Source organism: Scyliorhinus torazame, chromosome 22 (genome assembly GCF_047496885.1).
Source record: "Scyliorhinus torazame isolate Kashiwa2021f chromosome 22, sScyTor2.1, whole genome shotgun sequence".
Taxonomy (NCBI): domain Eukaryota; kingdom Metazoa; phylum Chordata; class Chondrichthyes; order Carcharhiniformes; family Scyliorhinidae; genus Scyliorhinus; species Scyliorhinus torazame.
In genome coordinates, this window is record NC_092728.1 from 85,105,685 (window position 1) to 85,119,773 (window position 14,089).

Genomic DNA, 14,089 nt, shown 5'->3' on the forward strand with positions numbered 1-14,089 from the left:
ACAGGAGTAATATAGCCACTGTCAGAAACTGGAGTAATATACCCACTTTCAGAAACAAGAGCAATATGTCCACTGTCTGAAACAGCAGCAATATACCCACTGTCATAAACTGGAGTAATGTACCCACTTTCAGAAACAGGAGTAATAAAGCACTGTCAGAAACTGGAGTAATATACCCACTGTCAGAAACTGCAGTAATATAGCCACTGTCAGAAACTGGAGTAATATACCCACTTTCAGAAACAAGAGCAATATGTCCACTGTCTGAAACAGCAGTAATATACCCACTGTCATAAACAGGAGTAATGTACCCACTTTCAGAAACAGGAGTAATAAAGCACTGTCAGAAACTGGAGTAATATACCCATTGTCAGAAACAGGAGTAATATACCCACTGTCAGAAACAGGAGTCATATATCCTCTGTCAGAAACTGGAGTAATATATCCACTGTCAGAAACTGTAGTAACATACCCACTGACAGAGACAGAAGTAATATACCCACTGACAGAGACAGGAGTAATATACCCACTGTCAGAAACTGGAGTAATATAGCCACTGTCAGAAACTTGAGTAATATACCCACTCAGAGTGAGAGGAATAATATACCCACAGTCAGAAACTGGAGTGATATACCCACTGTCAGAAAGAGGAGTAGTATACCCAGTGTCAGAAAGAGGAGTAATATATCCACTGTCAGAAACAAGAGTAATATACCCACTGAGAGAGAGAGGAATAATATACCCACTGTTAGAAACAGGAGTAATATACCCACAGTCAGAAAGTGGAGTAATATACCCACTGTCAGAAACGGGGGTGATATACCCACTGTCAGAAATTGGAGTAATATATCCACTGTCAGAAACTGTAGTAACATACCCACTGACAGAGACAGGAGTAATATACCCACCGACAGATACAGGAGTAATATACCCACTGTCAGAAACTGGAGTAATATAGCCACTGTCAGAAACTGGAGTAATATACCCACAGTCAGAAACAGGAGTAATATAGCCACTGTCAAAAACTGGAGTAATATACCCATTGTCAGAAACAGGAGTAATATACCCACTGTCAGAAACAGGAGTCATATATCCACTGTCAGAAACTGGAGTAATATATCCACTGTCAGAAACTGGAGTAATATACCCAATGTCAGAAACTGGAGTAATATACCGACTGTCAGAAACAGGAGTAATATAGTCACTGTCAGAAACTGGAGTAATATACCCACTGTCAGAAACAAGAGCAATATGTCCACTGTCTGAAACAGCAGTAATATACCCACTGTCATAAACTGGAGTAATGAACCCACTTTCAGAAACAGGAGTAATAAAGCACTGTCAGAAACTGGAGTAATATACCCACTGTCAGAAACTGCAGTAATACAGCCACTGTCAGAAACTGGAGTAATATAACCACTTTCAGAAACAAGAGCAATATGTCCACTGTCTGAAACAGCAGTAATATACCCACTGTCATAAACAGGAGTAATGTACCCACTTTCAGAAACAGGAGTAATAAAGCACTGTCAGAAACTGGAGTAATATAGCCACTGTCAGAAACTGCAGTAATATAGCCACTGTCAGAAACTGGAGTAATATACCCACTGTCAGAAAGAAGAGCAATATGTCCACTGTCTTAAACAGCAGTAATATACCCACTGTCATAAACAGGAGTAATATACCCACTTTCAGAAACGGGAGTAATAAAGCACTGTCAGAAACGGGAGTAATATACCCACTGTCAGAAAATGTAGTAACATACCCACTGACAGAGACAGGAGTAATATACCTTTTGTCAGAAACTGGAGTAATATACACACTGTCAGAAACAGGAGTAATATACCCACAGTCAGAAAGTGGAGTAATATACCCACTGTCAGGAACGGGGGTGATATACCCACTGTCAGTAATTGGAGTAATATACCCACTGTCAGAAACTGTAGTAACATACCCACTGACAGAGACAGGAGTAATATACCTACTGACAGAGACAGGAGTAATATACCCACTGTCAGAAACTGGAGTAATATAGCCACTGTCAGAAACTTGAGTAATATACCCACTGTCAGAAACTGGAGTAATTTACCCACTGTCAGAAACTGGAGTAATATACCCAATGTCAGAAACTGGAGTAATATACCGACTGTCAGAAACAGGAGTAATATAGCCACTGTCAGAAACTGGAGTAATATACCCACTGTCAGAAACAAGAGCAATATGTCCACTGTCTGAAACAGCAGTAATATACCCACTGACATAAACAGGAGTAATGTACCCACTTTCAGAAACAGGAGTAATAAAGCACTGTCAGAAACTGGAGTAATATAGCCACTGTCAGAAACTGCAGTAATATAGCCACTGTCAGAAACTGGAGTAATATACCCTCTGTCAGAAACAAGAGCAATATGCCCACTGTCTGAAACAGCAGTAATATACCCACTGTCATAAACAGGAGTAATGTACCCACTTTCAGAAACAGGAGTAATAAAGCACTGTCAGAAACTGTAGTAACATACCCACTGACAGAGACAGGAGTAATATACCTACTGACAGAGACAGGAGTAATATACCCACTGTCAGAAACTGGAGTAATATAGCCACTGTCAGAAACTTGAGTAATATACCCACTGTCAGAAACTGGAGTAATATAGCCACTGTCAGAAACAGGAGTAATATACCCACTATCAGAAACTGGAGTGATATACCCACAGTCAGAAACAGGAGTAATATACCCAGTGTCAGAGAGAGGAGGAATATATACACTGTCAGAAACAAGAGTAACATACCCACTGAGAGAGAGAGGGATAATATAACCACTGTCAGAAACAGGAGTAATATGCCCAAAGTCTGAAACTGGAGTAATATACCCACTGTCAGAAACGGGGGTGATATACCTACTATCAGAAATTGGAGTAATATACCCACTGTCAGAAACTGTAGTAACATACCCACTGACAGAGACAGGAGTAATATACCCACTGACAGAGACAGGAGTAAAATACCCACTGTCAGAAAATGGAGTAATATAGCCACTGTCAGAAACTTGAGTAATATACCCACTGTCAGAAACTGGAGTAATATACCCACTGTCAGAAACTGGAGTAATATACCCAATGTCAGAAACTGGAGTAATATACCGACTGTCAGAAACAGGAGTAATATAGCCACTGTCAGAAACTGGAGTAATATACCCACTGTCAGAAACAAGAGCAATATGTCCACTGTCTGAAACAGCAGTAATATACCCACTGACATAAACAGGAGTAATATACCCACTTTCAGAAACAGGAGTAATAAAGCACTGTCAGAAACTGGAGTAATATAGCCACTGTCAGAAACTGCAGTAATATAGCCACTGTCAGAAACTGGAGTAATATACCCACTGTCAGAAACAAGAGCAATATGCCCACTGTCTGAAACAGCAGTAATATACCCACTGTCATAAACAGGAGTAATGTACCCACTTTCAGAAACAGGAGTAATAAAGCACTGTCAGAAACTGGAGTAATATACCCACTGTCAGAAACTGCAGTAATCTAGCCACTGTCAGAAACTGGAGTAATATAGCCACTGTCAGAAACAAGAGCAACATGTCCACTGTCTGAAACAGCAGTAATATACCCACTGTCATAAACAGGAGTAATATACCCACTTTCAGAAATGGGAGTAATAAAGCACTGTCAGAAATGGGAGTAATATACCCACTGTCAGAAACTGTAGTAACATACCCACTGACAGAGACTGTAGTAACATACCCACTGACAGAGACAGGAGTAATATACCCACTGACAGAGACAGGAGTAATATACCTATTGTCAGAAGCTGGAGTAATATAGCCACTGTCAGAAACTGTAGTAATATACCCACTGACAGAAACTGGAGTAATATACCCACTGTCAGAGACTTGAGTAATATACCCACTGTCTGAAACAGGAGTAATATACCCAATGAGAGAGAGAGGAGTAATACACTCACTGTCAGAAACAGAAGTAATAAAGCACTGTCAAAACTGTAGTAATATACCCACTGTCAGAAACAGGAGTAATATACCCACTGTCAGAAATGGGAATAATGTAGCCACTGTGAGAAACGGGAGTAATATACCCACTGTAAGAAACAGGAGTAATATACCCTCTGTCAGAAACTGGCGTAATATACCCACTGTCAGAAACTGTAGTAATATACCCAATGTCAGAAACTAGAGTAATATACCGACTGTCAGAAACAGAAGTAATATAGCCAATGTCAGAAACTGGAGTAATATAGCCACTGTCCGAAACTGGAGTAATATACCCACTGTCAGAAACAAGAGCAATATGTCCACTGTCTGAAACAGCAGTAATATACCCACTGTCATAAACAGGAGTAATGTACCCACTTTCAGAAACAGGAGTAATAAAGCACTGTCAGAAACTGGAGTAATATAGCCACTGTCAGAAACTGCAGTAATATAGCCACTGTCAGAAACTGGAGTAATATACCCACTGTCAGAAACAAGAGCAATATGTCCACTGTCTGAAACAGCAGTAATATACCCACTGTCATAAACAGTAGTAATGTACCCTCTCTTCAGAAACAGGAGTAATATACCCATTGTCAGAAACAGGAGTAATATACCCACTGTCAGCAACTGGAGTAATATACCCACTGTCAGAAACGGGGGTAATATTCCCACTGTCAGAAATTGGAGTCATATACCCACTGTCAGAAACTGTAGTAACATACCCACTGACAGAGACAAGAGTAATATACCCAGTGACAGAGACAGAAGTAATATACCCACTGTCAGAAACTGGAGTAATATAGCCACTGTCAGAAACAAAAGTAATATACCCACTGAGAGAGAGAGGAGTAATATACCCAATGTCAGAAACTGGAGTAATATACCACTGTCAGAAACAGGAGTAATATACCCACTGTCAGAAATGGGAATAATATAGCCACTTTGAGAAATGGGAGTAATATATCCACTGTAAGAAACAGGAGTAATATATCCACTGTCAGAAACTGGAGTAATATTCCCACTGTCAGAAACTGGAGTAATATACCCAATGTCAGAATCTGGAGTAATATACCACTGTCAGAATCAGGAGTAATATAACCACTGTCAGAAACAAGAGTAGTATATCCACTGACAGAAACAGGAGTAATATATCCACTGTCAGAAACTGGAGTAATATTCCCACTGTCAGAAACTGGAGTAATATACCCACTGTCAGAATCTGGAGTAATATACCACTGACAGAAACAGGAGTAATATATCCACTGTCAGAAACAGGAGTAAAATACCCACTGTCAGAAACAGGAGTAATAAAGCACTGTCAGGAACTGGAGTAATATACCCATTGTCAGAAACAAGGGTAGTATAACGACCGTGCTGAAACAGGAGTAATATACCCACCGACAGAAACAGGAGTAACATATACACTGTGAGAAACTGGAGTAATATACCCACTGACAGAAACTGGAGTCATATACCCACTGTCAGAAATGGGAGTAATATACCCACTGACAGTAATCAAAGTGATATACCCTTGATCCTGGGTGGGGCCCAAAGGGCGACCCAGGCACCTGAAGTAGAAAATCAAGTTTAACTGGTATTTTGAACCCTGGGCCTTCCTTTTGAATTGACCTGCTTGTGCAGGGTTAGGAGATTCTGTCCGAAACAGCAATTTTTATTATTGTTTTTCAGATGCCCTTTAAGAGGATTGGCAGTGTAGGAATCTGAGAATGCTATATTGCAGTTTATGTTGTAGCCTTATGGTGCTTGAAAGTGAAATAAATGGTTCCCATATTAGAAAAAGGAAACAAAGTGTTGTACTGTACACAGAGCAGTATATCATTCCAAACTATCTCAAACTCATTTAATTGAAGGAGAGAACAGTGCTCCTGACATGACTTTTCCAGATATCAATTTTAGTTTTAAAGTGTTTATTCTGTACCATGGAGGAATGTTCCATAAGGGCATCTATGGACAAATATTTAATTAATCTTTTGAACAAATGCCTTGACTTTTACTTTTATATCTTGAAACAAGTTTTCAGAATTCTACCAGATATGGTTAAAAGTAAAGGTCGAGGTACATGTTAACACTAAAATCTCATTTGGCTCTTGGCTCCCGAAGGCCTTTTTACCACAGAATAGCTCAAATGTAATGCTAAAGGTCATTCTGTAATGTGCAGACACACTGTAAACCAAAGACACTTGTGCAAAGACAATCACAACCTACTCTAATCAACATTGCTCGCATTCTCGGTTACAGACCACATCCCTACTCTTGCATGGATTAAATAACAAAACCAAGCTTCGTTCAAACAAAACCTGCAGAATAGAATATTACTTAATTTTGTCACAATTTTATTTACTTTATGGATTGTGAACGCTGCCCTCTTCTGCTGATTTTCTTCTCTTTCAGCCAAAGGGATAGGATAGTAATAATAATCTTTATTAGTGTCACACTGCAATGAGGTTACTGTGAAAATCCCCGAGTCGCCACATTCCGGCGCCTGTTCGGGTACACAGAGGGAGAATTCCAAATGTCCAATTCATCTAACAAGCACGTCTTTTGGGACTTGTGGGAGGAAACCAGAGCACCCGGAGGAAACCAATTGGCAGGTGGCGGCGAATCCTACTGCCGGCGAGGGCGCGCCACCCAGGAAAACGGGGCTGGAGGACATGAGAATCCCGCACCCTGGGCTGGATTCTCTGCACCCTGATGCCGAAATCACGACCGGCGCCGGGGCGGAGAATCCATTTCAGCGCACAAAATCGTGACCGCCGGTGGTTCCCCGATTCTCTGGGCCCCTAAAAGCCGCCGCGCCACGTATCGCCTACCTGCGGCCATTGCTGGAGGCCCGCCCCGCCATTCTCCACCCCCGACCGGCCGAAGTCCTGACGACTTGGATCTAATGTGGTCCTGCCGGTCGGGATATTAGCGTGGCGGCTGTGGACTCAGTCGGGGCGGGCCGATCGGAGGGCAGGGTGGGGGGCGGTCTGGGCGCACTATTTGGAGGTTCCAGCTCCGCGGTTTGAGTCGGCCATGAAGCACGAGCGGTCACTGGAGGCCAACGCCATGCGCATGCGCGGCCTCCGACCCGAAAGTGCGGGGGACCGTATCTGCAGCAAAAGCTGTTAGTTTCACGCCAGATTCCTGCTAGCCCCCTGCAGGGCTATGAATATGTGGCCCTTTCACGCCAGTTTTTCTGCCGTGAACCAAGGTTTTACGATGGTGTGTGAAGTTAAAAACTCACCACTATTCTTAGAAATTCCCCTATACCAAAAAAGGGTCGATATTCTAAATGGTGAACAGGAATTCCCACTCCCCGAGTCCGATGCAGGCTTCAGTGAGTGCTATTCAGGTCAAACTATATTTTCAAGTTATCCCCCGGTATAACCCATACCTTCACCGAAGAATTTTACCTACTTATCCCTCAGTAGCATTGATATCCTGGGTCCTGCATTGCTAAGTAAAGTAGGCTAATAACCACTGTTTCAGGTTAAAACTTTTAAGTTATTTTATTATTATATCTTTTTTTTTTTTAAAAGATGCAATCACTGTCTTTACAGGAAAGTAAAAAGATCTTGCTTCTGGATCCTTCTGGTTGGTTGAATGGACCTTCAGGCCCAACTTGACAATCAATCTTCTTTTTAAAATCTGGTCTTCTTTAGATGTATTCGCTGATGAGCTCGGTTGCTGTGTCCTATCTTTCCCATGTACCGAGCTGTGAGAGCTGGCTCTGCTGGCTGTTCCCTTTCTTCGGGTTTATATATTTTTCTAACAGTTATCTAGTTTTTATGACTTTATTGTAAAGTAACTCTCGATTTTCTTTGATTGTAAAAAGTATCTTTGATCTAAACATTCTAATCCAACTAAGTATTCATTTTGACATAACCTCATCTCATAGATCTGATTACATTGTTTCCTTTGTGATATTCAAAAATGCTTTGACTTCAAGAGGTGTTACTTTTGGTTTGGTTCCTGTCATTTCTGTCGTTTTATTTTCCAATTGTGTCCTCGGCTCATAATTTTGACTTTGATTTTGGCTTTGAATTATGTTTCTCGTAGACTGAAAGTCTCCAGTTTTCTTTAATTTACCTGGTATTAGCAAAATTTCACACTTAGAATTGTCACCAAATTCAACTGAACCTCATCCATGCTTTTCCAGATGTTTCCTAAGATAGTTACTTTCAATGAAGGTGTGAGCCATTGTTTTTGGCTTCATTCAAAAGCCTACTTGACCAAGGATATCTGCATTTTACAATCCTGCTCTTTGCAGCTGCTGTTAACCCTTTGTGGGATCTTTCCCTGTATCCTCTCATGTTTCTTTCAGACCAGATATTGCCAGACTTCCATGGTTCAAATGACACATCTTTCCATATTTTCAATAACACGTGAGAACATAGTCCCAAAAACAGATAATCCAGCCCCCTGTGTGTGGATAATGTGACCAAGATGCAATGTGTAGATGAGGGAGAGGAGGGGCCAAAGATGGATCTTGAACAAACTCCTGAGATGACGAAGGCAGACTGGGAAGATCAGTCAGAATGAGAGGTGCCCAGGTTATGCTCCAAGAGCTCATAGTGCAATGAAGTAAAGGCAGTCCCATTGAGCTGCGCAATGGAGGAAAGGTTTTGGTGTCGGATAGGATAGTCAAATGTGTCAGAGCTGAGGGGAGGTTGAGGCAGACAAGAAGAGACATGGTCATGCTCATAGAGGATGTTATTTATGCCATTGCTTAGAGTATTTTGGTGCTATACGAGATGTAGATACATGGGAGGCATTCTGTAATCCTGAGGCTAAGTGTTGAGGCTGTTGGAAAGGCCATCGCGTTTCCCAACGGCGTCAACACGGCCTCAGGATCAGCAATTCTGGCCCCTACAGGGGGCCAGCACGGCACTGCAGCAGACCACGCCACTCCAGCTGCTGATCCTGTCGTGAACTGGGCGCCGCGGGATCTGCGCACGTGCAGTGGCACCGGTGCCAATGCGCGCATGTGCAGTGGTTCCCTTCAATGCGCCGGCCCCGATGCAACATGGCGCAGGGCTACAGGGGCCGGGGCGGAAGAAAGGAGGCCCCCAGCCAGAGAGGCCGGCCACATCGGAGGTCCCCCTGGGGTCGGAACCCCCCCCCCCCCCCCCCCCCCCCCACAGGCCACCCCCGGACCCTTCAACGCTGAGGTCCCGCCGGCTGAGAGCAGGTATGAACAGCATCGGCGGGACTCAGGTTTTTTACAACGGCCGCTCGGCACATCCCGGGCCGAGAATCACCGGGGGGGGGGGGGGGCCCGTAGAGCGGCCCCCGACCTGCGCCGCGCCAACCACGTCAGCGCCGATTCTCCGCTCTGCCGGTCGCGGGGATTCTCCGGCCCGGCCTCGGGCTGAGAGAATCCCGCCCACGATTGGAGAGATTCCAAAGAGAGTTTCAGGAGAAACGGGAACAGGTTTTGGAGGCAAAAACATGTTCCTAGACTTTGGTTAAGAGGGAAGATTAGGAATAGGGTGGTAGTTTGCAAGGATATGGGAGTCAATGGTGTTTGTTCTTAAGGAAGTATTGAAGCTGGTGTCGGAAGAGAAGGAGCCAATCAAACTCATTAACTTATCCGAATGAATTCTCTGGCTTTGCGTTCAGTTTAATATCATGGGCATTTCTCAAACTATTGTAATTGGTGTAAATTTAGAAATTGGATGCGTGTTATGGATGTGATAGAGTATAGAAGCAGGGATGTGTTGCTGCAATTGTACAGGGCCTTGGTGAGGCCACACCTGGAGTACTGTGTGCAGTTTTGGTCTCCTTCTCTGAGGAAGGATGTTCTTGCTCTAGAGGGAGTGCAGCGAAGGTTTACCAGACTGATTCCAGGGATGGCGGGATTATCATATGAGGAGAGATTGAGTAGTTAGGGATTGATCTCGCTGGAGTTCAGAAGAATGAGGGGGGATCTCATAGAGACTTATAAAATTCTAACAGGACTAGACGGGTAGATGCAGGGAAGATGTTACCAATGATGGGTGTGTCCAGAACCAGGGGTCACAGTCTGAGGATTCAGGGTAAACCATTTCGGACAGAGATAAGGAGACTTTTCTTCACACAAAGAGTGGTGAGCCTGTGGAATTCATTACCACAGGAAGTAGTTGATGCTAAAACATTGAATATATTCAGGAGGCGGCTGGATATAGCACTTGGGGAGAATGGGATCAAAGGTTATGAGGAGGAAGCAGGATTAGGCTATTGAGTTGGATGAACAACCATGATCGTGATGAATGGCGGAGCAGGCTCGAAGGGCCAAAAGGCCTCCTCCTGCTCCTATCTTCCATGTACCTATGTATCTGTGTGATTAATTATTTGGCCATGCTATGAGCTGCCCAGGTTTGTATACTGGTGTCATATACTAAGATGATGCCAACAAAATTATATTGTGTTGTGATAAGGGATTTAAAGCAGCAGTTATAAGGCAATGCGGATGGTCCCTGTGATGTCTCTTATGCGTGTCTGAAAGATCCACATAGTATGAGGTTAAGGGCAATGAACTTTCACTGGTAGCGATCCAGCTGGCTGTACTTACAGGCCTTGCTGGGCTAGTACAGAGTAATACTGACATGCCCAGGTAGTTGACTCTGTTGCTGGAGGGGGTATTCTATATATTTTGTGCAGCGTTAATGCCTTATGTGTTCTTGGTCTTCCCTGTGTTCCTGCTCGGTCACTGTGAAATATCCTACAATGGCCGCTCTGTCCTCTGTAATTCTCACTCCTCCCAAGGATGTTCCACAGTTTGAAATCTTTGCCTTGGCTGCACTCACTAATAGATGTCTGACCCAGAGCAAAATACTCCGTTTCTAATTTGACCCCAGACCTGTGGAGTGCTTCAGGGGTTCATCAGTAATGAGCGAAAAATTCCTTCGGCCAGTTAAATTGGCCTTTTTTCTCTATTTCTCCTGTTCTCTGGCTTTTTTTTGTTGGAAGGCTATAATTGCTTGGAGCTGGACTGAACACTGACAAACCATTGAGCAATGCCTTTCCCCAGCACAGCTGCACTCTTTACCACATCTACTGCTTCACTAATATCACTGTGTACAGGACCTTAGCCTGAGAATGGAAATTTGTGTCTGATGATCATCGCATCGAGCGCCCGCTAGGGCCTGCGGCACAGTGGTAGCCTCCCTTCCCCTGGAGCACAAGTTCCTCGTTCAAGCCCAACGCCAGGACTTGCTGGCCTTGGAAGGGGTGTTCATAACATGGTTCAGTGGGCTGATAATCAGCTCGGGGATTTTTCCACCACTTACCCCACTATTTCCAAAGGGAAAAAGGGCTGTGTGGGTGAAGGTGCGTTAATCTCAATCAGAGACTGATATCTCAATAGGAAAGAACGCATTCAACCACGAGGGAGGAAGTTCAAGGGTGAATCCTTCCAAGATTGCTCTCAGAGTGGGTAAGGACAGGGGGCAGTGTTGTACATGGCGGCAGAGTGGTTAGCACTGCTGCCTACAGCGGCAGGGACCTGGCTTCAATTCCAGCTTTGGGTGACTCTGTATGGAGTTTGCACTTTCTCTCCGTTCTGCGTGGGTTTCCTCCCACAGTTCAAAGATATGCAGGTTAGGTGAGGTTGAAGGGATGGGGCAGAGGGGTGGGGGGTTCTTTGGAGGGGGATCGGTGCAGACTCTGCGGGCCGAATTACCTCTTTCTGCACTGCAGGGATGCTATGGGTTCTGTGGCAAGTTGCTCAAAAAAGTAATAAGATGGTGGGGGAGAAAAAAATCTAAAAATAAAACTGTAACTTCACTTTGATAGGGAAATAAGGAGATTATTTCCTACCGGCAGAAGTGTCAGTAGCCAAATGGAGTGGGGAGAGAGGGGTAAACTGAGATGTTTTAAAACATGGAGATTGTTATGATCTAGAAGACAGTGCCTGAACTGGAGATGGACGCACCCTGAATAATGAGATTCAAAAGGAAGTTGAATATGTCCTTAGAAAGGAAGGCAATCTGCTATGAGGTAAGAGCAAGGAGTGGGACAAACATGACAGCTTTTTCAAAGTGCCAGCACAGACTCGATGGGCCGAATTGCCTCTTACTGAGCTGTCAGGTTCCTTGAACAGAAAGGGAGCTATTATTGTGCTGGCTGCAAGTCTGTAACACGTCAAACTTTTGCAAACCTCTCATGGTTAACTGGGTCCTCTATTTTCATTACAATCTTCATTGGCTGCATTGACTCCTGAGTAACTATCTGGGGGCGGGGGTTATCGATCGGTACACTTCACCAGTGCCACCCAGCTTCGCCTACATGGGGCTGTCGATGCACAGCATAAACACCCACTGCCAACAAAAGCCAGGGGAACCCCCAAAATCGGAATCTGGCCACTGCAGCAAGCCCTGCAAGGGCGCACCGTCAAATCTTAGCTGGCTGCTCGGAAGTGGTGGAAAGTTAGGAACCCTCGTGTTTTTCGCGCGGATTGTGCCATCCCCGGACCTGAGACCAGAACAAACTCTTGTGTGACCCCCTCGGTATCCATTGATCCTCTTGCTCCTTGTGCACAATGTTAGCCAACTGCCTGGTTTGCAGTTCGGATGACTGAATTGAGAGCTGTTGTTCCTCAGGGTGATTTGGCTGTGGTGTCTGTGCTGGGCTATCATTGCAGCCTGGGCAACTAATAATGCACAAACAGCATGGTAGAACCACAAGAGTGACAGGGGAGATGTGAACATGGATCCTTTAGTGCCAGATATTAATATGACAGTCACTGCCTGATTTAGATATATAATTTCAAAGGGAGACGTGCAAAATGTTGGATATTAAAAAACGAACAATTTGCTTTCTATCCATTACTCGTCAACTCGTGTGCCCAGATTTTCGGTTAATCAGAAATCTTCTGTCAAACACTCCACATACAGAACACTAAGAGTAGTTTGAAGGTGCTGTTGGTAATCACCCCCCCCCCACCCCCAAGTTGCAATGGTTAGAAATTGCAATCGGTTCTGTCAAATAATAATCTAGAATTTACTAACTTTAGGAACATTTGAGTTATTGGCGTTGTGAGACATGCAGCAGGACTTGGCTTCAGCAAGAGATTCCTGAAGTTTGTTTTGTGCATCAGCTTCCATCTGGGGGGGCTGTTCAAAGGGCTATTTTGATTTTCATTATGTGTAAAAGAAGAACCTTGTAATAATGGGGAAATACCCCCCTCCCCCCTCTTTGTGCTTTGCATTGCACTGGACTGACTCAGATTAACAGGAAACACATGGTTCCTCCTGATCTTGACTGGCTGCTGATGTTGTACAACTCTATCACAGCTCTGGTGTGATGGGAATATGCAGGGAGCTCTGAGCGCACTGTAGATATGCACAGGGTCGATCAGCCTCAGACATCAATTGAGCCACCTGTCACTCCATTAAGATATGTCAAATTGACCACACACCGATATGTGGAATTCAACCAATCCGTGCACTCTACACAATTGCTTCATGGCCAACGCAGCGCCCCAGTACTGAGGTCTCACTGCCTGAACCTGGACCATGTGGGGAGGTAGGTGGAGGCCACTGGAAGGATATTACCGAGGTGTTATTGGTAACCAATGCATTCTTGCCCACCTGGGAAATCCTTGTGTGTCTCCCACCCCATTTTAATATGAATATGTTCACACCAATTAAAACCTACGCTGTAATAATGGCAGTGGGATCCCGTTCGAAGAGGGGCCTCCCTTTGTTACTGATACTTCAGCCGATCGGTGTTAGGTCGCCACAAATCAGATGCATAATTGGCTGAAATTAGATTCAGGTTGTCATGTTTCAGAGTTCAGACAATTGACATTTCCCAGTAAATTACTGGTCAGCGGTGAGGACACCAGCCAATTGCCTCCTCCACCAGATCAGTTAACTATCAAAAAAGGCCACCCCCGAGGACTTCCTGTCTCAACAGCCTGCCAGTTAATGCTACCTTCCAGGGCAGCACGGTGGCACAGTGGTTCGCATTGCTGCCTCACAGGGCCGAGGTCCCAGGTTCGATCCTGGCTCTGGGTTACTGTCCGTGTGGAGTTTGCACATTCGCCCCGTGTTTGTGTGGGTTTCGTCCCCACAACCCAAAGATGTGCAGGATAGG